Source organism: Ambystoma mexicanum, chromosome 10 (assembly GCF_040938575.1).
Source record: "Ambystoma mexicanum isolate Mex_15411 chromosome 10, UKY_AmexF1_1, whole genome shotgun sequence".
Taxonomy (NCBI): domain Eukaryota; kingdom Metazoa; phylum Chordata; class Amphibia; order Caudata; family Ambystomatidae; genus Ambystoma; species Ambystoma mexicanum.
The window spans coordinates 1,450,152,996-1,450,179,936 of record NC_090932.1 but is presented as its reverse complement, the minus strand read 5'-3'; the positions used below and the strand labels follow the sequence as shown (position 1 = coordinate 1,450,179,936).

Below are 26,941 nucleotides of genomic sequence, written 5' to 3'. Positions count from 1 at the left end.
TGCAGCCACCCCTTCTCCCTCCTTCTCTTCCTTTCCCGTGTTCTCCGTAGACTGGGTTTCTAGACAAGTCCGATCTATGAAAGTCTCGTTGAAACAAGTTCACCCCTGTTCCTCCAACTATCCAGGACCACATCGAATCCCTGGCTCCTGCCCTGGCTGATTTCTGCAACCACTCCTTCGCAACGGGAGTCTTCCCATCCCCCAAGCACTCTCTTGTGCACCCTCTTCTTAAGAAACCCTCTGCCGACCACTCCTTCCCGGCTAACTATCGCACAATCTCCATTACTCCCTTCCTGGGCAAGCTCCTGGAGAAACTGGCCATCTCCCAGCTTAATCTCCTCACTGAATCTGTTGGTTGTCTTCATGACAATCAGTCTGGCTTCAGAGCTGCCAGAAGCATGGAAACTGCTCTCCTGAACATCTGTGAAGACCTGTTCTCCAACCTTGACTCGAACGCCCCCTGTGTCCTCTACTGCTTGATCTCTCTTCTGACCCTGTCAAACATGCCATCCTGCTCCACCATCTCCGTGATAATCTGGGTATCACTGGTCAGGCTCTGGTTTGGCTGACTTCTTTCCTCTCTGACCAACCCTCCCAGGTCCAACTTGGGTCCTTCCTCTCTTTCCTCTAATTGTGGTGTCCCACAGGGGTCTAACCTCTCTCCCTGGCTGTTCAACCAATACCTGACACTCCTTGCCCACTGCATCGCTGCTCTCTGCCCCAACTTTCAGTGCTATGCAGATGACGCTGATCTCATTTTCAGGCTACCCTTGTCCGCCTCCTCTCCTTCTCTCATCTCTGACTCACTGTCTGCTATCCAGGAGTCGTTCACCAATGACCTCTGCCTTAAAGCCAGTAAGACTGAGATTCTCCTCATTGGCACACCCGCTCCCTCCTTTCCTGTAGCTCTCTGGCCGGCTTCTCTTGGCCCTCTTCCTGCTCCCACCTGCAAGGCTAAAAACCTCGGGGTCATCTTCGACTCCACACTTTCCTTCTCTCCTCACATCTGACATCTCTAAGAAGTCACACTACCAGCTGCACCTCCTCAGAGGTATTCTTACTTTCCTCTCCTTCCCCCAGAAGCTCACTGTCTCCAGAGCTCTGGTTCTCTCTAGGCTGGACTATTGCAACAGCCTGTTTCTAAATCTGCCTGCTTCTACTCTCCACCCTCTGCAACTTATCAAGAACAGGACTGCAAGACTTCCTTGGCCTGAAGCCCAGGGATCGTATCTCTACAGGACTGAAATCTCTGCACTGGCTCCCAGTGGCTGCGAGGATTAAGTTCAAAACCCTCTGCATCGTCCACAAGGCCTTCTAGGGCCTCAATACCTTCAACTCTCTTCCTAAATATCTTCCCTCTCAAGCTCTTCGCTCATCTGCCTCCAACTCCCTCAGGGTCAGTCGCTTCTCCAAGCATAGAGTTGGTGCTATATCTTTCTTCGACTGGTTCCTCCCACTGGAACAGCCTCCCTAACTCCCTTACACTTGAGGAGAACCATCTCCGGTTCCGGGAGCACCTCAAAACCTTTATTTGCTTCTGCTCTTTCTCCTCCTCTGCTCTGCTGACCTCCTGGCTGTAACTTGAACTGCACTGGCTACCTGGACACCCTCTGATATCGGGCCCAAGTCCCTCTGCCTCCAGCGTCGCACACCTGCTGTGCCCACCTGGCAACCCCCGCACTTAGGGACTGTTGCTGCATCCCTACAGTCCCCCTACTTACATGTTATCTATTCCCATGTACTGCACTGTCCCTGCCCCCTTCCCACGCACTTGCCTCGTCGTGCCTTGAAACACTTGTGTATAGGCGCATTATAAATGCCTTATATCTTATATCGTATCATATCATTAATGCACTTGCGTGTGATTGGCTGTCTGAGCCTCAGTGAATGGGGAGTGTTTTGTATAATGGGCGGTCTCACAAGTGCCTCTTTGTCAGAAGCTGTAACAAGAAACCTGAAACCGAAGCTGAAGTCAGCTTAAGCTTGCATCCTGTAATCCAGCTGGAGGAAGAAGTCTGCGGCTGCATCTCTTCATTTAATCCGAAAGCTGCCGTGCTGATTCAAGGACTGAACCAGAGAGGACCTGGATAGGCGACGTCGTCCCATAGCTACGAGCGAACATTGTCCAACTGCTGCTCTTCACCCAAAGTGTCCTGGAATCCAGTTTTGCGTGCCTGCCGTCCGGATCTCTCTGGGTCCCAGAAGAGGAGTGCATGGATATCTTGAAGCCAAGAAGTCGTCTGTGTTGCCCAGGGTCCGGAGGAGTGTTTCTCCAGCATGGGGTCTGGCATGGATTCACATCCTCATGAGTATTCCCCGTCGTCAGGCTGGGAATCCTCGGTAAAGAAAAAATCAGTATCAGTTTTGTTTGATCTGTCTTTCTTAGTAGTTAACCAATCACTGATCTCTGGGTCATACTGCGCCCAGCCAATGACTGCCCTTTCCCTAAGCCCCACCTCTGGCAGCCATCCTCAGATTTTTACCGCACGCTCAAGTGTTGGGAGTCCCTGTGCTTTAGCTCGAGTTTTTGCTCCGTTTTCGCACTTTTTCAGGAGATTTTCTCATTTTTTTGGTTTAATCGAGCCTCAAGCTCCACCGTTTCTACTTCCGATAACGGGGGCCTGTTTCGGAATTCTTCTACGCCCCTCAAGGTTGAAGTTTTCGTCGAGTTTACGCTTCTTGGAGGATTCCGGAAGATCTGCGGCCTACCTCAACGGACATGGCCCAGGACAAGGGAAGCTCGCTGCCCTGGATGCGGATTACAAAACGTTTTCAAGGAGGACGAGCATTCGCAATGTCTCTACTGCCTTCATGAGGACAAGACGCACGTTGAGAAGGACTGTGCGTTCTGCAAGAACCTTTCAGAAAGGACCAAACAAGATCGTCGTTACCGCCTCGCCGCCTGGCTGGAGAAGGGCACAGCAGATGAGAAGGTGAAGAAAAAGTCTGAGCGGGCTTCTAAGTCCTGTGAGGGCGCCCCGGCGACGGGGGCCCAACAGAAGGCCAAGCACCGCGAGTCCGCGGACACCGGGAGCGCCGAAAAGTCAGGCTCTTCGGCTGCCAGGCAGGGCGCGACTTCCCTGGCACGTTCAACCACGAGCCAGTGCTCTGGTTCGGGGAAGAGGAAGCTGCTGGAGCAGCCCCGGTCGATCTCGAAAGGGGGAGCGAGGCGCTGACCCTCCCCCTTGCCCCCCCCCCCCCTCCCAGGCGAAGGCCCAGGACGCACCTAAGGTGGTGAGGGCTTTGATCCAGCCGGTAAAGGCCTCTATCGAAGTGGTCGCTGCAACCCTGGCGAAGCCGGCTGAGACTACGCCAGTGGAAACTGCCTCTGGGCCCAGAGTATCCCTGCCACCGCGGAGGGAATCCTCTTTCCAGCCTTTTGTTAAGACCCCCGGGAAGTCCCTGGCGGAAAAAGAGGGGGGTGGGCGGTGGCCATTACAGACTCGGAATCCGCCTCTGAGGAGGAGCTGGTGGAAACCGAGAAGGGCCTCAACGAGAGGTTCATAGGCCTCAACAAGAGGTTCGAGAAGGTTTGATCCCAGGGGGCGGTCCCCGCTGACGTGATCGAAGATAGCAATGATGGCGATGAAGAGGGCTCAGTGGAGCGGCCATCCCGTCCGTCGCAGCCATTACCCGAGCCCCAGGATAGCTCGGCGGCCATTTTGTTGGCGATCCAATCATTATGTACCGAGATGAGGACGAGATTACCACGGACCCTGACGGAGGATCCAGAACCAGGCCCGTCGGGGAAACCCTCCGAACAAGCGGAGGAGAGTCCACCCCTCGTGCCCGCGAGGCCTGTGGACCTCTCAACCCCTCGCCGGACCCTCGAGAGGATACGGCGACGGATACATCGACTGGGACGGACAACGATGGCGGTGATGACGCAGCAGACATCCCATCATCACCCCGCCCTCGGGCTTCTCCAGCCGCCGAAATTGGCTCCTTTCATGCCATGATAACCAGGGCATCCAAGCTCTTCCAGCTCTGCCCTGAAGAACAAAAAAAAGGAAGGGTTTCTTTATCAACAACAAGAGGCCAAGAGGAAGACGGTCCTCGCGGTGCCTTTGCTCGACGACATCTGGGACGAGAAGAAGTACCAAGTCCCCGATGCCGCCCCCTTGTGCCTCAGGACCCAGCCCACGCCGGACTCTGTCGTCTCGGCAGCGGCTAAGAAGAAAGCAGCGGGTGCGGCGGCTTCAACTTCCACTTTCCCGCCGGACAGCGAGGGCACGAAGTTGGACTCCATGGGACGACGAGTCGTCATGTCGGCGGCAACGACGATTAAGGCGGCCAATGCCTTGGCGATCGTGGCCCGCTACGACTGGGAGCTCTGGTTCAAGATGGCTCCCCTGCTAGACTTCCTACCTGACGACAAGAGGGCGGAGGCCCTACAAATTCTGCAGGAAGGTGAGGTGGCGTCGGATCACGCCATAATGGTGGCAACGGACATTGCCGATACCGGATTTCGCCAACTGGGCAACAGAGTTTGCCTCCGACGACGAGGATGGCTCAAGGCGACAGATTTTCGCCAGGACGTCCAGACCAGAGTGTTGGATATGCCGTTCGACGGCAACAACCTTTTTGGTAAGGCGGTGGACGAGTCTCTCCAGGCCATCAAGACCGACTCGGATACGGCCCGGGCACTAGGGGTACTTAAACAACTACAGCGCTTACGGAGCTCTGGAGGCAGACAGGGTGCCTCCAAAGGATCCAGCGGTGGCTCCTCCACATACCGCCAGGCGGCCCGCTCCTCTTCCCAGGAGGCCTACAGAGGTTGCAGCAAGCAAGGGGGATCCGCCGTCGTCGCCAAGGCGGCAAGGTCGTCGCCAGGGCGGCAAGGCTGCCTCCAAGCAAGACTGAGTGTCGTCGGGGCCCCCACCGAAGCACCCCAGTGGGAGGCTGGCTGACGAAGTTCGTCAGCGTGTGGGAGTCCATCTCCACCGACCGTTGGGTGCTGGACACCCTGGCCAACGGGCACTCGCTGGAATTCCAAAAGTAAGTGCCCTCGCATTCCTCCCGTGGCCAGGAAGGAGACTCCCGTCCCTCAACTGCTGTTGGAGGTAAGGGCGATGCTCAAAGGTGCCATCGAGCTCGTCCCCAGGAGGCTCCGGGGCTCCGGAGTGTACTCAAGGTACTTCCTCGTCAGAAAGAAGACAGGCTGTTGGCGCCCCATCCTGGACCTGCGTCGGTTAAACAAATACATCAAGGCGCAGAAATTCAGGATGGTCACCCTCCAGCACGTGCTGGGACAGCTGGAGGAGGGCGACTTCCTATCGTCGTTGGACCTGGAGGATGCTTACTTCCACATCCCCATTCTAAAAGGGCACAGGAAGTTTCTCAGGTTCGTGGTTCAGGGACGCCACTACCAATTCAGAGCCCTACCGTTCGGACTAAAGTCGGCACCCAGGGTATTCACCAAGTGCCTGGCACCAGTGGCGGTGCGGCTGTGCCTGCAGGGGATCCACGTCTACCCCTACCTGTACGACTGGCTAATCCGGGCAAGGACAAGGGAACTCGCCGTCGAACACACAGCGAGGACCGTCCGGCTGCTCACGGAACTGGGGTTCGCCATTAACTACCCCAAATCCCACCTGGTTCCGTCGCAAGTAGCACTGTTTCTGGGAGCGAAGCTCGATACAGTGGGGCAATTGGCCTCCCCGTCAGAGGAGAGGACCAAGACCATCCTGGGCAAGGTGCGGCGCCTGCTAGCCACGGACGTGGCCAGGGTGAGGTCCATCAAGTCCCTCCTCGGGATGATGTCCTCATGCATCTATCTTGTACCCCTTTGCAGACTTCGGATGCGTCCGCTACATGAGTTCCTCGACGCCCGCTGGTTTCTGGTGACGGGCTGCTTCGAGGACAGGATCCCTCTCGACGAGGAGTTCCATCGGGCGATCCTATGGTGGGGTACCCGTGCTCGCATCACTACAGGCACGGACTTTCAAACCCCAGCGTTTCAGGAGACGGTGACGACGGACGCCTCTCTGGAGGGTTTGGGGGGCCCACACCGGAGATCTCCACGCAAGAGGCCTTTGGCTCCCGGAGAAGAGGTCTCTTCACATCAACTTTCTGGAGCTCCGAGCAGTGTTCTGGGCGCTCAAGTCGTTCCTTTTGTCCCTCAAGGACAAAGTGGTGAGGATCTTCACCGACAACACCACCACAATTTTCTACATACGGAAGCAGGGGGCACCAGATCCGCAGCCCTATCCAAGGAGGCCCAGGATCTGTGGCACTGGGCCGTCACCCAGGGGATGTTTCTGGTTCCCTTCCACTTGGCAGGAATAAAAAAACACCATCGCCGACTCACTCAGCAGGGAGCTGCGCTCGTGCCACGAGTGGGAACTACGTCGGGACCAGGTGGATCGGCTCTTTCGACGATGGGGCAAACCCCGGATCGATCTTTTCGCGACGAACTCCAAGTGCCAGAGGTTCGCCAGCAGGTTCCCGCAGCCGAGGAGCATGGGCGATGCTTTCTCGTTCCCTTGGGACGGCCTGTTTCTATACGAATTTCCTCTGTTGCCGTTGCTGCTCCGCCTCCTCAACCAGCTCAAGAAGTCCAGGTGCAGAATGATCCTCGTCGCACCGGCGTGGCCGAGGCAGATTTGGTTCCCGGACCTTCTGGACTTGTCAACATCCCCACCAGTCAAGGTGCCGGCGGACGCGGATCTTCTCTCCAGAGAAGGGGGCGCCATTCTCCATCACGACCCACAGTCGCTGAACTTGCAGGCCTGGCTCCTGCAGCACTAGAGTTTGGAGGGTACGATATCCCGGCTGACTGCAGAGAGGTTCTTGCAAAAGCCAGGGCGTCCTCAACTCTTTAGTGTTACGGTCATAAACGGAAGAGGTTCTCGGTCTGGTGCCGTGCACAGAAGATTAATCCTCTGCGGATTACGGCCCCTCAAGTACTGCCGTACCTACTGTCGCTGGACTGGCTCACGCCTCCATCAAAATACATCTGGGTGCCATCTCCCGATATACCAGGACTACGGGGCAGGGAGGGGGGAAGGGGGGGGCCCATTCGAGCATATGCTTTCGGTGCCTTTGAAGTTCCTGTCATGGAAGACAGCGTTCCTCGTGGCCATCACCTCCGCACGACGAGTGGGAGAGATCCAGGCCCTTTCTTGCAAGCCTGCATACTTGACTTTTCATGACACGAGGGTGGTGCTGAGGACGCTCCACTACTTCATGCCCAAGGTGCCATCGGACTTCCACCTCAACGAGCCCTTGGTGTTACCAGTTTTCTTCCCGTCGCCTTCGATGCCAGCCGAGAGGACTTTGCACTCGCTGGATGTAGCTAGAGCGCTGAAGTTCTACGTGGACCGCATGAAGAGTTTTCGGAAGACGTCGCAACTGTTTGTGAACTTTGGGTCTGTGAATCAAGGGAAGGCTCTCTCGAAGACTTCCATTTCCAGATGGCTCTCCGGCTGCATCATGCACTGTCACCGGTTGGCAAACCGACTGCTGCCCGGCTGTCCGAGAGCCCATTCGACCAGAGCGATTGCTGCTACTACGGCGTTCCTGTCTGGTGTGCCGCTGCTGGACATCTGCAGGGCTGCTACGTGGAGGTCTACGTACACCTTCACAAGATTCTTCTGCGTCGATCGGGATTCCAGGGAGGAGGCCAGGGTCAGCCAAGCAGTGCTGCGCAACCTGTTCGCCTAAGGTGAGCCTGGTGAGGAGGTAAGAATTGCTTGATGTTGAGTTTTGGATGTAATGCTTAATGTTGAGCCTTTGCCACCTCCCGTGGTTGTGCATGTGTATACTGCTATGTATTCTTATATTCATGAGCATGTGAATCCATGCCAGACCCATGCTGGAGAAGGAACAAGTTACTTACCTGTAACTGTTGTTCTCCAGCATGGGTCTGGCATGGATTCACATACCCTCTGCGGCTCTTCACTTGGTCATACTGCCACTTTGCGTGCTACCAAATCTGAGGATGGCTGCCAGAGGCGGGGCTTAGAGAGAGGGCAGTCATTGGCTGGGGGCAGTATGACCCAGAGATCAGTGATTGGTTACTACTAAGAAAGACAGATCAGAAACGAAACTGATACTGATTTTTTCTTTACCGGTGATTCCCAGCCTGACGGGGAATATTCATGAGCATGTGAATCCATGTCAGACCCATGCTGGAGAACAATAGTTACAGGTAAGTAACTTGTTCTTTATGATCACTGGAAGCCAAGCTGCCGAGTACCACCCGGAAGAGGGGAGTACCATGACATAGTGCTGCCAGACACCAAGAGCTGCCAAAGTTCCACCCATCCAAAGAAATCTTAAAGGGACATAACCTTTACACGCCGGAGAAGATCCAAGGTCGCTGTCTGCAGAGGAGTGTCCGCCATCAAGTTTCCCGCCACCAAAATCCAAAGATGTCCCGAGGGTTCAAACTTGGGGAGGGTCCGCACCCCAGTGATCATGTCAAGGCTGCTGGAAGCCATCCTGAGTCCCGTACTGCGTCTGCAGCACTTAAGACCCGAAACGTGGTAAACTGCAAAATACCGAAACCCGACACATACTTCTGCCACTTCACCCGTCGCCACAGAGTCATCAAAGGCCGCCACATGTCTTGTCTTATTTAATGAAACCTTTTCGAGGTCCACAGCAAGTTTCATCTTCATGGGACATCCACATCTAGTGTAGCAACCCGACATTGGAGACCATTGTGCAAGACATGCAGTGCTGTCTTTCTGACCTTGGTTTCCTTCTTCTCGACAAAGATGTTCCAGCAACGACTCCTTCGAAGGGGGGGTCCATCCTCGAGGGGGTCTCGTCGAGTAAAACCAATAAACTCCACCACTTCGCCTGCCAAGGCACCCAAGGTACTGTAACGAGGAAGATCATCTTGCATCCTCAAGATTCATCCAGTGGTCCCAGATTCGGTTTGGATTCTGTTCTCCTGTGGCTTTTCAGGTACTTTGGCATAGTGGGATCTGTAGATATAGAAACAGACTATTATTGAACATATTTGGACTAGGCTGCAATATACAACATAAAGTAGACCTTACATTTTCCTAACAGGTTGGCTAGGTGGGGTAGGGGTATGATATAATATATTTTATTTGTATCGTGCTTGTACACAGGTGTTTCAGAGCACGACTAGGCAAGGGAGGGGTAACTGGGGAGAACACAAAACAACGATTTTACTAGGCCCAGTGACATTGAGAACGCGCAAGTGCATGGGAAGGGGGAAAAGTGGGGGGGAGGGGGTACATGGGAGTGGGAGAGTAGATAAATAAAAATAGAATGGCGGCAATAAACGGTGATAGTGCAGCCAGCAAGTGCTGGGTTTATGGTGACAGACTGGGTAAGTCTGATAAGTGCAGAAAAGAAGAAAATGGGCTGGGGGGGGGCTGTATGTGTACAGATACAGTTCATCCAGTGCCAGGGGTGGCCGGGAGGCAGTGCAGGAGGGCGGCAGGGTGAGCAGGTACTTGGACCCAGGGGAAAGAGGGTGGCCAGGTGCACAATGCCATGAGAGCTGGTCAGCAGGGGAGAGCAGGCAGAAGCAAAGAGGAAGGTCTTGAGGTGCTTCCGGAACCGGAGATGGTTCTCCTCAAGTTTTAGAGTGACAGGGAGGCCGCAGCTGAAGATGGAGATCTACCCCAGCTAGTTTCTTTGAAAAACGATTAACCCCGGAGGGAGTTGGAGGTAGAGGAGCGAAGAGCTCGAGAGGGGAGGTATTTGCGGAGGGATAGCTGAAGGTATTTTGGACCCAGGCCCCAGAAAGCTTTGTGGACAATGCAGAGGGTTTTGAATTTTATCCTTGCTTTCACTTTGTGCCAATGGAGAGATTTCAGAGCTGGAGAGATGCGATACCAGGGCTTGAGGCCAAGGACAAGTCTCGCAGTCGATCAGTTGCAGAGGGCGGAGAGTAGAGGCAGGTAGATTTAAATTTAGAAAGGGGCTGTTCCAATAGTCCAACCTAGAGACAATCAGAGCTTGAGAGACGTGGGAAGGAGAGGAAAGGCAAAGTACCTGTGAGGAGGTGCAGTAGGAAGTTTGACTTTTTAGAGACCTCGGAGGTATGAGCGGAGAAGGAAAGTGTGGAGTCAAAGATGACCCTAAGGTTCTTAGCCTCACAGTTAGGGGTAGGGAGCGGGCCAAGGGAGGTAGGCCAGAGCGTGAGGGAAAAGGATGGAGATGGTGTGCCGATGAGGAGGATCTCAGTCTTGCTGGCATTTAGACAAAGTTCATTGGCGGCACACCAATATTGAATGGCAGGTAGGCTGTCATGAGATGAGAGGGGGAGGAGATGGCTGGGGGCAGCCGGAAAATGAGTGGAGCGTCATCAGTATAGCACTGGAAATTTGAGCAGAAAATGGCAATGCAGTGGGCAAAAGTTGGCAGGTATTGGTTGAAAAGCCAGGGTGAGAGGTTAGACCCCTGGGATACCCCACAGGTATAGTTGAAGATGGATGATAGGAAGGACCGAGTTGGTATTGGGAGGTCCGATCAGAGAGAAAAGAGGTCAGCCAGGCCAGAGCCTGATCAGTGATACCCAGGTTATCACAGAGCCGATTGAGCAGGATGGTGCGGTTGACCGTGTCGAAGTCAGAGGAGAGATAGAGTAGGATGAAGACACAGGGAATGTTAGAGTCAAGGTTTGAGAGCAGATCTTCATGGATGTTCAGGAGAGCAATTTCCGTGCTGCTGGCCGCTCTAAGCCAGACTGGTGGTCATGGAGACAGCCAACAGAATCTGAATGAAGGTTAAGCTGAGGGATGGCCAGCTTTTCCAGGAGTTTGCCCAGAAAGGGGGTAATGGAAATTGGGCGATAGTTAGCTGGACAGGAAGGACCAGCTGTGGGTTTCTTGAGAAGAGGATGCACAAGGGAGTGCTTCAGGTGGGAGGGGAAGGATCCTGAGGCAAAGGAGTGGTTGCAAAAATCGGCAAGGGCCGGAGCAAGGGTGTAAATGTGGTCCTTGATGGTTTTAGAGGAACAGGGATGAACCTTTTTCGACAAGGCTTTCATCGATTGGACTTGTCTAGCGACCTCATCAGGGGAGAAAATCGGAAAGGAAGAGGACGGTGGGGGGGGTAGAGTGGTTAAATGGAGAGGCAAGGGCATTACAGGGAGCCTGGGGTGGAGGGCTTGGCCTATTCTGACAGTGTTGCATTTTTATCCTATTAAAGCATATGTTCCATGCCTATGGTCCAATGATTGCCTTCCTTCGTACAGTAATGTTTTATGATTTTACCCTTGCCTACTAATTTAAATGCTTTTTTAATAACTGTCAGCAGTTAGTGCATTACACATACATTTAAAGGGAACCAATGTTACTATATAGAACTGTATAGATTAAGTTACCTGTTTAGATTTCTAGTACAAAGTATTTGTTTAGATCTACCTGACGTTTATCCTTTTAGTAAAGGACTGTTATCCCCTAACATAAGTGAGTGGAAATTCAATTGTGGGGTGCTTGGTGATTTACTCTTCCTAAGAACCAGCTTGCATTACCTCCTTTGAGTCTAAGTCATGGTTGCTTGTCAATAGCTACAATTGGAGAACCTTGGCTGGGGTGCTCCGTGCTTCTACCCCAACTAAAATGCTTTTTTAGCTTTAGTCCAGAATTGCTCCTACTCCACCCCCAAAAATCGGCACTACACATTGTTCAGTTTTGGTCTCTGCCCACGACTTAGTGATGCTGGATCACACTTTTTGAGGTATCCAGCGACCGGCTGAGGCACTGTGGGCCTCTGCAGATTCGAGCGGCCTTATTATCAATAGAGATACAACTATATTGTTGCTATTTGCAGGCAAAACGATTGCTAGACCCCCGTCTCTATATCCAGGCCGCTGAGATTGCTTATGCCCCACATTATAAAAATCTTGGTGTCGAATTTGACTCAGGTAGAGGGTATAATACCTGTATTGAGAAGCATACTACGAAGGCGGCCCAGTTGACTGCATTAATGTTTCCATTCTCCAAAAGAAGAGGGTACACATTGTGGGGTTTGAGCTGAAATGGGTACAACAAGTTGAGGGAAGATTTTGGAGAAAGTTGCTAGGTCTGCCTAGCTGTGTACCTATGGCAATCCTCAGTTTGTAACGGGGTATTATGTCGTTGAAATCTCAGGTCCTGAAAGAGTGCAACTGAATATTAAGGTGAATGTGCCTTCGAATCCGCATGTGATAAGCATGGGTAAAGAGGATCGTAGGCATCAGGAGAAATCCCTTCTGAGCAAGAGTATGCATTCCCTGTTTGACGATTTAGGCGGGACCCCGAATTGGGGGATGATTATACTAGCATGAAGTTTTCCTTGGGGAAACCTATCGATCTCTGGGATTGGAATGAAAACTTTCTCCATCAGGGCCAATTGAAAAGTTACACATATGTATCTGACATTTTTATATACGTTTAAGAAAGCCCAGCCCTATTTGAATTTATGTCCATCCCTCTGTCTCATTAGATTTATTCTCCTGCTGCGTATTAACCATCTACCAGTACTGGCTGTTGCCAGTGTGGCCTGATCAGTGGTAGAACAAGCGTGCTCCTGCTGTATTTGTCTCAACAAAGAGCAGCCTGAGACGGCGAAGCATGTTCGGACTGAATGTACCTTGCTGGGTAAAGTCTATATAGCCCACCTAAGTAGATTTGTCCATCAGCTCGACACAATATGGGATCCTTTATTTTGGTAACAATGTATTAATACAAATTTAAGTCTTCTTATATCTCTACATAGGATATGGAAGGTAGCAGAAAATGGAAGGTGGCAGAAAGTGTATGCCTGGGACAGAATAAAATAAGTACTATGTAAATATGCGGGTTATGATGAGATTTTAGCTTCACTACTTTATTATTACACCATGCACGGTAATTATCCTGCTGCACAATTAACCCTTTGAATATCATGACAAAATGTACCAATTACATAGTTTAAGGGTCCTTTGGATTGATTCTATGGCCTTAGATTTTTTTTGTTTTTTTATACTCATTGTTTCCACTCCTTCTCCTGCTCTTTGTTTACTCCTGGCTCTTATAGGGTTTGTTCTAGTGAAATATGCTGATGACACCCAACTCTTCCTTTCCTTCTCTCCTGATCTCCACCTTAAACTCTCCCGTCTTACTGCCATTAATAACTGGATGTCATCCCATTTTCTTCCCCTCAACACTGATAAGACTGAAGTCTTATTCTTCCCCTCCAACACTCTTCCCCCTCCTCCACCTTTTATTCACTTCCCCCTTCTAATCTTCCCATCTCTGCCCACGCTTGATATCTAGGCATTCACTTTGACTCCTCCCTTTCCCACCATATTTCTCTTACCTCTCGTGCCTGCCGCTATCACCTTTTCAACATTCGCAAAGTTCGCTCCTCTCTCACCTTCCACTCCACTAAACTTTTAGTATCCTCCCTCCTCTTCTTACGCCTCTTCTTTCTCCAGCATGGGGTCTGGCATGGATTCACATGCTCATGAATATTCCCCGTCTTCAGGCCGGGAATCCTCAGTATAGAAAAAAATCAGTATCAGTTTCGTTTCTGATCTGTCTTTCTCAGTAGTAACCAATCACTGGTCTCTGGGTCATACTGCCCCCAGCCAATGACTGCCCTCTCCCTAAGCCCCGCCCCTGGCAGCCATCCTCAGATTTTTACCGCACGTTCAAGTGTTGGGAGTCCTCGTGCTGTAGCTCTCGAGCTTTTGCTGCGTTTTTGTGCTTTTTTCAGGAGATTTTCTCATTTTTTCGGTTAAATAGAGCCTCAAGCGCCGTTTCTACATCCGATCAACGGGGATCCGTTTTGGAGTTTCTACGCCCCTCTAGGGTGAAGATTTCGTCGAGTTACGCTTTTGGAGGATTCCAGGAGTTCTGAGGCCTACCCCGGACATGGCCCAGGAGAAGGGGAGCTCGACACCCGGGAAGCTGTTCAGGACCTGCCCTGGATGCCAGCATCAGAACGTTTTCAAGGAGGACGAGCATTCGTTATGCCTCTGTCTCCATGAGGACAAGACGCACAAGGAAAAGGATTGCGCGTTTTGTGGGAACATGTCGGAGCGGACCATGAAGGATCGCAACCTCCGTCTCGCCAACTGGCTGAAAGGTAAGAGTCCGTCAGGCGAGAAGAAGAAAAAGAAGTCCGAGCGGTCTTCTAAGTCCTGTGAGGGTGCCCCGGCGACGGGGGCCCAACAAAAGGCTAAGCACCACGAGTCCGCGGGCACCGGGAGCGCCTATCGGTCGGGCTCCTTGGCTGCCAGGCAGGGCGCATTCTCCCCGGCGCCATCAACCACGAGCCAACGCTCTGGCTCGGGTAAGAGGAAGTCCGAGAACCCGGCGAAGCTTCTGGAGAGGCCCCGGTCGATCTCGAAGATTCCGGCAGAGGGGGAGCGAGGCTCGGACCCTCCCCCCAAGGTGAAGGCCCCAGACGTACAGAAGGTGACGTTGGCCTTAATTCACCCTGCTAAGACCTCGATTGAGGATGTCGCCGCAGCCCTGGCTCATCCTGTCGAGGCTACACCAGTGGAGGCGCCCTCAGGTACCAGAGTCTCCCTGCCACCGCAGAGGGAGTCGTCTTTCAGGCCCATCGAGAAGACCCCCACGAAGTCCTCGTTGGAACGGGTGGCGGAGGGGCTGGTGGCCATCGTGGATACGGACACGACCTCTGAAGAGGAGCTCATCCAAGTCGTGGAGGAGGCCCAGCCCATCGGGAGGGATCCCGATGAGGGCGACGACAAGGGCGACGGTGTCGCAGACGAGGCTCCTCAAGAGCCCTCGCTCCCGTCGTTTCCGGCGCCGCAGGACACCTCAGCGGCCATTTTGTCAACCACCCAGTCCTTATGCTCGGAGATAAGGACAAGGTTACCCCTTCCCCCGACGGAGGTACCTGAGCCAGACCCGACGGGGGAACCGGAGCCAGGACCTTCGGAGAGCCCACCACTTAAGAGGAGGACGACGCATGCTAGGCCTCCTCTCCCGCCTCTGCTGCCTTCTCTGCCTCCCCTCCCTCCCTCCCCCCCCCCCCCCGGTCCACTACCCACGGTGATGATACAGGCATGGACACGACTACGACGGGTACGGATGACGACGGAGGCGACGACGGGACGTGTCCCCCCGTCGCCCCCTGCCCGGGCGTCCCCGCCCGACGAGATTGGATCCTTCCATGCTATGATTTCTAGGTCATCTGAGCTCTTCCAGCTCTGCCCCGAAGAAAAGGAAGGGTTCCTTTACCAACAGCGCGAGGCTAAAAGGAAGACTGTCCTCGCCGTACCGCTTCTTGATGACATCTGGGATGAGGGGCTCGCCCTTCTCAAGAACCCTGCCACGGCTCCTGCGAAGAGGGACCGGTACGAGAAGAAGTACCAGGTCCCCGACGCTGCCCCCTTGTGCCTTAGGGCGCAACCTACCCCGGATTCGGTCGTTTCGGCAGCGGCCAAGAAGAAAGCGGGGGGCATCGGCCTCGACTTCAACCTCCCCGCCGGACGGCGAGGGTAGGAAGCTGGATGCGATGGGACGAGTCATCTCATCTGCAGCGACGACCATCAAGGCGGCCAACGCCCTGGCCATCGTAGCCCGCTACGACAGGGAGTTGTGGTTCAAGATCGCCCCTCTGTTGGACTTCCTTCCAGACGCCAAGAGGGCTGAGGCCCTGGAAATCTTACAGGAAGGTGAGATTGCCTCAGACGACGCTATTACGGTGGCTACGGACATCGCCGACACCAGTTTCCGTCAGTTGGGCAGCGGCGTTTGCCCGAGACGACGGATTTCCGCCAGGACGTACAGACCAAGGTTTTGGACATGCCTTTCGATGGGAACAACCTTTTTGGCCAGGCGGTTGATGAGTCCCTTCAGGCGATCAAGTCGGACACGGAGACGGCCCGTGCACTGGGTGTGCTCCAACAGCGACGGCCGTCCTTTCGGAGCTCCGGAAGCAGACAGGGTGCCTCCAAGGGAGCCGGCGGCAACTCCTCTACGTACCGTCAAGCGGCAAGATCTTCGTCGCAGGAGGCCTACATGGGACGCGGCAAGTCAGGTGGATCCTGCCGTCGTCGCCAAGGTGGTCAAGGAGGCAAAGCGGCCTCCAAGCAAGATTAAACCGACCGTCGGGTCGGGCCCCCGCCGAAGCACCCCGGTGGGAGGCCGGCTGACGTTCGTCGGCGTGTGGGAGTCCATCTCCACCGACCGTTGGGTGCTGGACGCCCTGTCCCCGGGGCACGCCCTCGAGTTCCAGAAGTGCCCCCGCATTCTTCCCGTGGCCAGGAAGGAAAATCACACCCCTCCACTGCTGTTGGAAGTAAGGGCGATGCTCAGGAAAGGAGCCATCAAGCTCGTTCCAAAGAGGCTTCGGGGCTCCGGAGTTTACTCAAGATACTTCCTCGTAAAGAAGACAGGAGGATGGCGTCCCATCCTGGACCTGCGACAACTGAACAAATACATCAAGGCACAGAAGTTCCGGATGGTCTCCCTCCAGCACGTGCTGGGACAGCTGGAGGAGGGCGATTTCCTGGCGTCGGACTTGGAGGATGCATACTTCCACATCCCTATTCTAAAGAGACACCGAAAGTTCCTCAGGTTCGTAGTCAAAGGGCGGCACTACCAGTTCAAGGCCCTCCCATTCGGATTAAAATCGGCGCCCAGGGTGTTCACCAAGTGCCTAGCACCGGTGGCGGCGCGGCTGCGCCTGCAGGGGATCCACGTCTACCCCTACCTGGACGACTGGCTCATACGGGCAAGGACAAGGGAGCTCGCAGTGGAACACACTGCGAAGACCATCCAGCTGCTCACGGACTTGGGGTTCTCCATCAACTTTCCAAAATCCCACCTGGTCCCGTCGCAAGTCGCCCTGTTTCTGGGAGCACAGCTCGACAGTGGCGCGGCGGGCCTCACCATCGGAGGAAAGGATAAGGACCATCCTGGGAAAGGTGCAACGTCTGCTAGCCACGGACGTGGTCAGAGTGAGGTCTATCAAGTCCCTCCTCGGAATGATGTCCTCCTGCATTTATCTGGTGCGCCACTGCAGACTTCGGATGCGGCCCTTGCAAGAATTCCTCGACGCCCACTGGATCCAGACGGGCAGCTTCGAGGACAGGATCCTGCTCGACTAAGCGTTCCGTCAGGCGATACGATGGTGGGGTGTCCGCTCTCATCTTACGGCGGGAACAGGTTTCCTAGCCCCGGCCCACCAGGCGACCGTGACGACGGATGCCTCCCTGGAAGGTTGGGGAGCGCACACCGGGGGTCTCCACGTGAGAGGCCTTTTGCTCCCGGAGTAGAAGACTCTCCACATCAACATCTTGGAGCTCCGTGCAGTGTTCTGGGCCCTCAGATACTTCCTTCCGTCCCTCAAGGGCAAGGTGGTGAGGATCTTCACCGACCACACCACCACGATGTTTTACATTCGGAAGCAGGGCGGAACCAGATCCCCTGCCCTCTCCAAGGAAGCTCAGGATCTGTGGCATTGGGCCGTCGCCCAAGGGATGTTTCTGGTACCCTTTCATCTGGCAGGGATAAAAAACACCATCGCCGACTCACTCAGCAGAGAGCTGCGCTCGTGCCACGAGTGGGAACTGCGCCAGGATCAAGTGGACTGACTCTTCCGACGATGGGGCGAACCCCAGATCGATCTCTTTGCGACGGCGGCGATCTCCAAGTGCCGGAGGTTCGCCAGCAGGTTTCCCCAACCGAGGAGCATGGGCGATGCGCTCGTTGCCCTGGGACGGCCTGTTCCTTTATGCGTTCCCACCGTTGCTGTTGCTACTCCGGCTCGTCAACCAGCTCAAGAGGTCCTGGTGCAGGATGATCCTCGTCGCACCGGCGTGGCCGAGGCAGATCTGGTTCCCGGACCTTCTGGACTTGTCAGCGTCCACACCAGTCAAGCTACCGACGGACGCGGATCTTCTCTCCAGAGAAGGAGGCGCCATTCTTCATCACGAACCAGAATCGCTGAACTTAAAGGCCTGGCTCCTGCAGCACTAGAGTTTGGAGGATACGACATCCCGGCTGACTCCAGAGAGGTTCTTGAGAAGGCCAGGGCATCCTCAACTCTCAAGTGCTACGGACACAAATGGAAGAGGTTCTCTGTCTGGTGCCGTGCACAGAAGATTAACCCTCTGCGGATGACGGCCCCTCAAGTATTGCCGTACCTATTGTCTTTGGCCAAGGCTGTCCTATCTCACGCTTCCATCAAGGTACATCTGGCTGCCGTCTGACGTTACACCAGAACTACAGGACCGGCGTCCTTGTGGTCTCATCGACTGGTGAAGGAATTTATGAAAGGACTGTTCCGATCATTCCCGCCGGTGAAGGCCCCTGCCCCGGCGTGGGAGCTCAACGTGGTGCTGACTAGGCTCATGGGGGCCCCATTCGAGCCTATGCATTCAGTGCTGTTGGAAGTTTCTGTCGTGGAAGACAGCATTCCTCGTGGCCATCACCTCTGCACGACGAGTGGGAGAGATCCAGGCCCTGTCTTGCAAGCCTCCATACTTGACTTTTCACGACACGAGGGTGGTGCTGAGGACGCACCCCTCCTTCATGCCCAAGTGCCGTCGGACTTCCACCTCAACGAGCCCTTGGTGTTGCCAGTTTTCTTCCCGTCGCCTTCGTCGCCGGCTGAGAGGAATCTGCACTCGCTGGATGTAGCTAGAGCGCTGAAGTTCTATGTGGACCGCACGAAGAGTTTTCGGAAGACATCACAGCTGTTTGTGAACTTTGGACCTGTTAATCAGGGGAAGGCTCTCTCGAAGACTTCCATTTCCAGATGGCTCTCCGGCTGCATCATGCACTGTCACCGGTTGGCAAACCGACCGTTGGCAGGCCGTCCGAGGGCCCATTCGAACAGAGGATCGCTGCTACTACGACGTTCCTGTCTGGTATGCCGCTGCTCGACATCTGCAGGGCTGCTATGTGGAGGTCGACGCACAGCTTCACGAGATTCTACTGCGTCGACCGGGATTCCAGGGAGGAGTCCAGAGTCGGCCAGGCAGTGCTGCGCAACCCGTTCGCCTAAGGTGGGCCTGGTGAGGAGGTAAGAGTTGCTTAATGTTGAGTTATATTGCTTGATATTGAGCCTTTTGCCACCTCCCGTGGTTGTGCACGTGTATACTGCTATGTATTCTTATATTCATGAGCATGTGAATCCATGCCAGACCCATGCTGGAGAACAACAGTTACAGGTAAGTAACTTGTTCCATCTTCTTTGGACTTCCTGCATCTCATCTCGCCCTCCTGAAATCCCTCTACCACTCAGCCATCCGCACCCTCTGTCTCCTTGGTCCTCAAGACTCCATTTCCTGTTCGCTTTCTTACCTTGGTTGGCTTCCCTTTCACTCCCAACTTAAATTTCATTTCCTCTGTCTTGTTTTTAAATCTCTCCATGATCTCGTGCCCCCTTATCTCTCCTCTCACCTTTCTACACCCCTTCCTGCTACCTTCGATCTGCTGATATCTTCCTTCTCACCGTCCTCCCTTCCCCATGTGCCTCCTCCTGTATCTGCTCCTAGCCCCCCTACACTAGAACTCCCTACCTCTCTATCCTCTCCATCCCCACCTTTTCCTCCTTCCGAGCTTCTGTTCCTTGAAATCTCTCCTTCTCCATTCCCCACCCTGATACCCTTTACCCCCCTCATCCCTCTCATCCCTCATGTCTTCCCCTATTTACCTCTCCCTACCTGCTCCTTTTCCCCCTCAACCTTACCTCTCCCTCCTTCTTCATCCTAACACCCTCTGTTTCCCTCCTACTTCCCTTCCTCACCCTCCTCCTTCCCTTACCTACCCTCACAGGTTAATTGCTCTAATTGCTGTTTTAATCGTTTGATTCATGTCTTGTAAATTGCTTCTACTGTTAGAATTTCTTTGTAATTTCTTTGTATCTTGTTATAATGTAAAGCGCTTTGGATTAAGGCGCTATATAAACACAACATACAAAATACAAATATGTATATGTATATTATCCACATTGAGATTGGCACTGCAAGATTTTGGCAATGCAGCTACTTCTAGGAATATTATTAACGGTGGGGATTACCCTCTAATGAAATAAGGAAACAACCCTACGTTAAGGTAAATACGGAAATATAAATGACATATTATGCATGATTTTAATAATTTCCTTTTAATGGTCATTTTTAACCCTGTGATGACCATTAGCAGTTTTCTGATGTTAATGTTTTAAATCCTATTTTTGTACCAGTCAGTATCAATTTTGAATTTAATGTGAGTATGTTTTATGTATATGCTCTAGAAATTTATGTTCATGTATATACACTATATCACATTGAATAAATATAGTCGGCAGAAGTAAAGAACCCCCTCCCCGCCCCCCCCCCCCTTTGCCAGGCTTCACAGCAATTAATGTATTGCATTTGATTGTACACCCAAACACAGAGGTATCACAGCGTAGGTTAGAGTTGTGGAACAAACCTACTGGTTACAGGATAAGAACATCATGTGATAAGGACAAAGACAATTACAATGTGGTTACAGCAAGAAAGGTTAACATTGTTTACATTAATAGTTACAAGTCATGTTCAGAGCCATGGGGTTAAGCACCAAATGTAGGCTGCGTTAGGTTAAAATTTGTTAAATAGCTAGGTTTTTAGAAGTTTCTTAAAGTGGTTCTGAGATGGTTCATTGCTTATATTTTTGGGAAGTAGATTCCATGTTCAGGGGGCTGCTACAGGGAAGCGGAATGCCCTGTTCTGGAGTTCTTAAAGCAGTGAATGAGTAAATGAGTGTTCGTGTTAGATTTAAGGGTTCTGGCTGAGGTTTTCCATGTGATGCAATCACTCAAGTAGGTGGGAGTGTTATGGGAAATGCACGTGTGTGATGGTGAGAGTTTTATGCAGTATTCTCGCTTGTATAGGAAGCCAATGTACCGCTCTTCTGAACTGAGATGTGGTCCATTTTTTGATGCCCAATGCTGCTCTAAGAGCTTTATTTTGTAATAATGATAATTTGGCTAGATTTATCTTTGTGGTGCCTAGCAAGAGTATGTTCCAATAATTTTAGACAAGATGAGCGCTCTTGTTAGGGTGACAGTTATAAATGGAAAGAAATTGACAACTAAGTGAAATTATTTTGGCTGTATAGGCTGTGGAGGAGGCGAGGGAGTTGATGTGTACTCCTATTGAGGCTAGAGTCTAGGTAAACCCTTTAGGTTTTGACTTGGTTAGAAATGGGGATGGGAGTACCATCAATGTTGATAGAGGTGTACTCTTGGGGTAATTTTTTCAAGAGGGCTGGGGACCCTACCATAAGGATCTGTCTTTTCTCCATTAAGGCAGAGACTATTTGTTGCCATCCACTTCTGCATAAGGGTGTAGATGTTAATGAGTATGAGTATGGTGTCCTGTTCTTGATTGACAGAAATTGGAATGAGTATCTGTTTATCATCCGCAAAGCTGGTATAGATACCTCCAATTACATCTAATGATGCAACAAGGAGTTTTGCATTATCGAGGGTAGGTGAAAGGCATGAACCTTGCGGTACGCCTATAGGTACTGTTATGGGATCTGCCGCTTCCTCCCCTATGACTACTCTGGAAGTGCGTTCAGGGAAGAACGATTTGATCCAGGTGGTTGCGTTATGTGAGAATTGAAAGTTTTTAGATAGTTAGGCATAGTTTATCATGGTCCACTAAATCAAATGCAGAAGACAAGTCAAGTAATAGGAGGATACATAGGTTACCATAATCTCTGATGGCATCCATCTGATTCTTGAGATCTAGTAGTGCAGTCTCTGTACTGTTTGGGGCGAAAGCCAGATTGTCTATCGCCTAGATGACGGTTGTTTCCTAAGTGTGTTTGTACTTGTGTATATGCAATTTTGTCGATTTTATTTTGAGAAGAAAGGGGACTGCAGTAATGGGTCTGTAGTTGGTGGGGATTGTGGGATCCAAGGTGGGTTTTTTTCAGTAGGGGTGTAAACCAGGATTCTTTAATATATCGGGCAGAGTTGGTACTGAACGATGCATTAATACAATTGCTTATGATGGGAGCCAGAGTTGGAGTACATGCCTTAACGAACTTAGCGGGGAAGCTAATGCAATATGAGGGTTTAAGGAAGGAGATGGTCTTCAGTACTTGGTCTTGGGTAACTGGGGAGAGGTTAAATTTGATAGCATCTGTAATATTCGTCATGACACTTGGTGTGGTGTCTGCCCTGTGGACCAGTGTCTTTCTTTTCATGGTGAATTTGTCTTGGATGGATTTGATTTTAGTAGCTAGTGCATCCTTGTATAGTGGTGCACCATTCTTTGCTGGCAAAAGCTGGACTAGGGGGAGGGATGGGAGTTTCCAGTTATCTGAGAATTGAGAACAGTTCTTTGCTATTGGAAGAAGCATTGGAGATGCGTAGGTTCAAGGTATTAGCTTTATGTGTAATAACCGCTAGCTTAGATTTTTGTGAGAGTACTGGAGCTCTTTTTTTGGACTCCGTGGAGGTTTTTTTCCTAGTGTTCTAATCTTCTTTTGTTTCTTCTGATTTCAGTATTAAACCATGTGTTGCTGTGTTTAGGTCTAAGCAGTCTGAATTTAAATGGGGCTATTTTGTCGATGCTGGTATTTAAGCAAGAGTGGTAGAACTGGGAAATACTATCCGGGCTAGAGTTCAGTTTGGGCTGTGCCTCAAGTAGTTCATTAAGGATAGGAGTCCAGTTTTCTGGTGTGAGCTTTCGTGTATTTCTGACTAATATTGTAGGAGGAGGAGGAGGAGGAGGAGGTGGTGGTGGAGGTGAATCCTAGGGAAATTATGGTTGAAACATTAAAGCAAACTAAAGAGTCGTCAATGAGAAACCATAGGTAATAAGGAAGGTAGTGTAACATTGCCGTGGTGGGTTAATGCCATAGGTGCGTGGGACATAGGGGGCGGGAGTACTAATCTACCCTGACTCATGAGGGGTGGGGGGCGTGATACTGGAGGGTACAGTGAGGGGTTTGGAAATATGGTAGAGGTGTGCAGCAGTAGGGGTGCCCCTAGGTACAGTATTCAATATAAACAAAGTACAATGGGCAACAATGTGTGAGATACAATGTGTACAACAGTCTGGGTGCGGCTGAGCCAGCAGGCAGAGGACATAAATATACGTGGATAATAGAAATCAATAAATTACAGTCAGCTAATCTAACATACTGAAGGGTACAGTCAAGGGTACAAAAAAGGCATCGGGTAAAGGCAGTTGGCCCAATATATAGATACGAGGCTAAACAATAATCGCCGCGCTGTGCAGATCAACGAGGCCCCATGTGTATGTTAGGTATTTTTGGGGTGAGGAAGATTCTAAGCAAAAATCAAGCGAGAGTAAGCTTTAGTGGACATGAAACGCAGGCTTCCCTACATCAGACTAACAAAGGAGAGTTCTTTAGGAGCAATGATAATGCGATTACACTGTGGGGGCCGTAATAGCTGTCAGTGGAACTATTATGGTAGACAACATTTGCTAGAGACCGAGTAATGGCTGTAACTCATAAAAGCTACGCTGTAACGTGCTAGCGTGATGCGTTGCTGATAATCCTTAGATGCGTTGCGGAGAACATGTTGCACAGCAAAGCCTCAGATGAGACGTGCTATATAGCAAACAAGAGTGGCGTTTGATATTAACAATCCTTAACGCATGAAACAGTTTCCATGGAGACTCGTTCTCAAAGTCCTCGTCGGGTTGTTCGATATACAAACTGGTTAGGTGCGGAGAGGAGGCCGGGAGAGCTGTGCGCAAGTGATGCTTACAATTGAGCGTAATGATGGGAGCATAACTAAAAGGAGGGAAGGGCCAAGCACCGTGGCGAGCGGCCGTAGCGGTACGGACAGTTGGGCCTTATATTCGTGGGGCCTTGGGTGAGGGGGTGGCCCGACTAGCACGTTCCGGTGAAACAGGCGGCCTATATAAGCAGGCCTGGAGCGGTTGCTTAGCAACCGTAAGTAAACCAAATACAAAACTTGCGGCTGCCAAGAATGGGTGTACAGAAGCAGCAGCTCCATGCGGGTAAGGGTGGCTGGATAGGGAGAGCTCACCTCAGGCGTGGGATAGTCTTGCAATGTGCAGGATGTTTAAGATCACAGCATCAGCTGTGGGAGTGCGCGATTCCGCTCCGATCCTAGCAGGGACAAGCTGCTCCTGCAGCGTCCGTGGTCCGGCGAGGATGGCGTTCTAGCTTCTCCTGCAATACATTGGCATTCACTTTCTTATAAAAGAACGTTTGTTAGAAGTGTTGCTTCGTGCTGCATATTTGTGCTTGTTATGCACTGCCAAACACTGTTGCGTATCAAATTGGACCAATAGAAGAATGAAAGATCAATTGACTCTTTTCTATATACTGGTGAACAGAATTGTTACCCAGCTTTGTGCAACTGCCACTGAGGTACCTAATCTGTGTTCTGAAAGAATATCTGCTCTCCTCTATGCAGATAGTGCAATCCGTATTTCATGGACCCCTTTGGGACTGAAAAAACGACGACACTTCATTCATGAGAGTTGTAAGGCGCTTCGTCTCTCACAACTTTGAGAAAACCAAGAGCATGTTCTCCTGTTCCAGTCGCAGGAAGAAAATGCCTGCTTTAAACATCGAAATGATGGTAATGCCATCAGGCAATTGTAAAACTTTACCTACCTGGGTATTGCTTTCTCGAGTGTCTGTGTGGACTATGCATATTGAATAAGCCGGCCCAAAATTGACCATGGTTGTAATGCGATGGTTCATTGCCATGCCATTTGTGGCTGTGGTGGTTTTTCACCCGCTGTAGACTTCTACAACCTCCACATTAAGTATTTGTATTTTATTTGTAAAGCTCAGCCGAGCTCTGAGGCAACTGGGCGCTAATTTTGCGAGTTACAACAGGCATGAAAATACAGGCATAACGTATGGTCAAGAAAGGTACACAAATTATAATACAATTATTTGCAAATGATACATGTGTACAAGAGAACTAATCTCAAGGACAGAAGTAAATGAGTTTACCACAGACATGGCACCCTTGAATAGAAAGAATCGTCTAAATATTCTGTGTGAGATTCAGTTTATAAAGTGGACGGGTTGAGGTCCTAATCAAAGAGCTGATCTTTAACCTTCTTGCGGAAACTGGTGAAGGATGGTTCCTCTTATTGAGATGGGGAGGGCATTCCATTTCTTGGCAGCGAGGACTGGGAAACTGACGCTGCCTGCACGCTGTAGATTAAAACAAGTAATTGTAACGCAGTGCGACTGTGCAGTTCGCGTTGGTCGGGTAGAGGTATGACGTTAGAAGGTGTCAGTCCGGTAAGTAGGTGCTTGGTTATAGAGGCATTTGTGGGTGAGTGAGTGACTTCCGGTCTATTTGCTTGATATTAAACCATTTTATGGTCTGTCTGGTTGCCGTAATGTGCTGTTTCCTGCTTGGCTTGCATTTTGTTGATATTTTGTGATGTGCCCAAGTAAAGCGCATTGCAATAATCAAGCTTCAATAATACTAATGCTCTCGCTACTGAGATAAAGTTAGTAGTTGACAGATAGGAGCGTCAGGCAGTAATAAGCTTGCATGTATAGGCTGTAGAGTTGGCTAGGACATTAGTTTGCTTCGCTAGTGTGAGTGCAGAGTCAATATAGATTCCTAGTGTTTTCACATAGTTTGCTACTTTAACATTATTACTGTTGATATTTAAAGAGGTGAATGGGGTCCCTAGTTTATTCAGTTTGTGTTGAGCCAAGGAGGAGTAGTTCGGTCTTTTTGTCGTCAAGACATAGCCCGTGCTGTGCCATCCAGATTTGTACGGTACTGTAGATGTCGTTGAGTCTTGCTGTCTATAATGTAGTCACCGGTGATAAGGATGAGTATCTGGGTATCGTCCGCATAGCTGGTATATGTGATACCCAGACAATCAAATATATCAAAGAGAAGCTTGGTGAACACATTGTAGAGAGTTGGGGAAACGCAGGATCCTTGTGGGACCCCACTGGTCACTGGCGTTGGTAGGGGCTGATGCTGAAGGTGCAATGACCCGCATGGATCTATTGCTCGGGAATGATTCAATCCATGCGTTTGCTTGGTCCGAGAAGTGTGTGGCTGATGACAGGTGTTGGCATAATATTTTATGGTTCACTAGGTCAAATGCCGCAGATGGGTCAAGTAAAAGGAGTAGGGAAGATTTGCCCTTATCTCTTAAGGTTTGAGTTTGAGTCTTCAGGGCTAGGAGTGCCGCCTCTGTCCCGTGTCTCGGTCGAAATCCTGATTGAGTCCTAGCAGGTTATTTACTTCCAGGTAATGCTGTATCTGAAGGTAAGATGCTCGGTCCAGTATTTCTAACAAGAAGGGAACTGTAGTAATGGGTCTGTAATTGGATGGATTGTTGGGGTCTACAGTGTTTTTTTTTTTTTAGTAACGGGAGTACCCAGGCATCTTTTAGATTATTAGGTACAGTGTTTGAGTCAAATTAAGCATTTATGAAGGATGTAATAAAGGGGGCAAGTTCGTTAGCCGCCTCCTTGACAAGCGAAGCAGGGCAGGTATCACCCTGGCAATGAGATGGTTTGAGTTTAAGTATGATCATCTATACCTCTTTGATGCAGAGAAGTTTTGACGTTGAATTGAGGCGTGTTTTGTTTTGGTGGGGGGTAGGTCCTGTGGGATAGAAGTGTCAATAAGGTTTTTCTTGGTTTATTTTGTTTAGAAGCATGGTAATTTTGTCTTGGAAGGCAATCTGTATGTTAGTACGCCATAAGGTGTCTTTCATACAGGTATCTGGTGCCGGGGTAGGGGATTCCAGTTCTTTCAGGATGTTAAATAATTCTTTCGTATTGGAGTTGGCTTTGGATATACGATCATTAAAGTTTTTTTTTTTGCTTGAACAATGGCTACTTTGTAATTGAATGAGGCTACAGTAAAGTTCTTGTTGTAATCAGATGGGGTATTTTTCCATGTGGCTTCCGCTGTTCTTTTTACTTTCCTGAGAGATTTAAGGTGAGGAGTGTACCACTTGTTGATGTGAGCATGTGGTTTGGCTTTCTGTAGTTTAAGGGGTGCTATACTATTGATGGCC

General features: G+C 51.0%; 1 protein-coding gene across 1 annotated transcript in view; it reads left to right on the top strand.

Annotated features, from left to right (window-relative positions):
- ALDH2 (aldehyde dehydrogenase 2 family member) overlaps positions 1 to 26,941 on the top strand; it is a 742,177-nt gene that overhangs the window by 154,527 nt on the left and 560,709 nt on the right. The window lies entirely within an intron of this gene.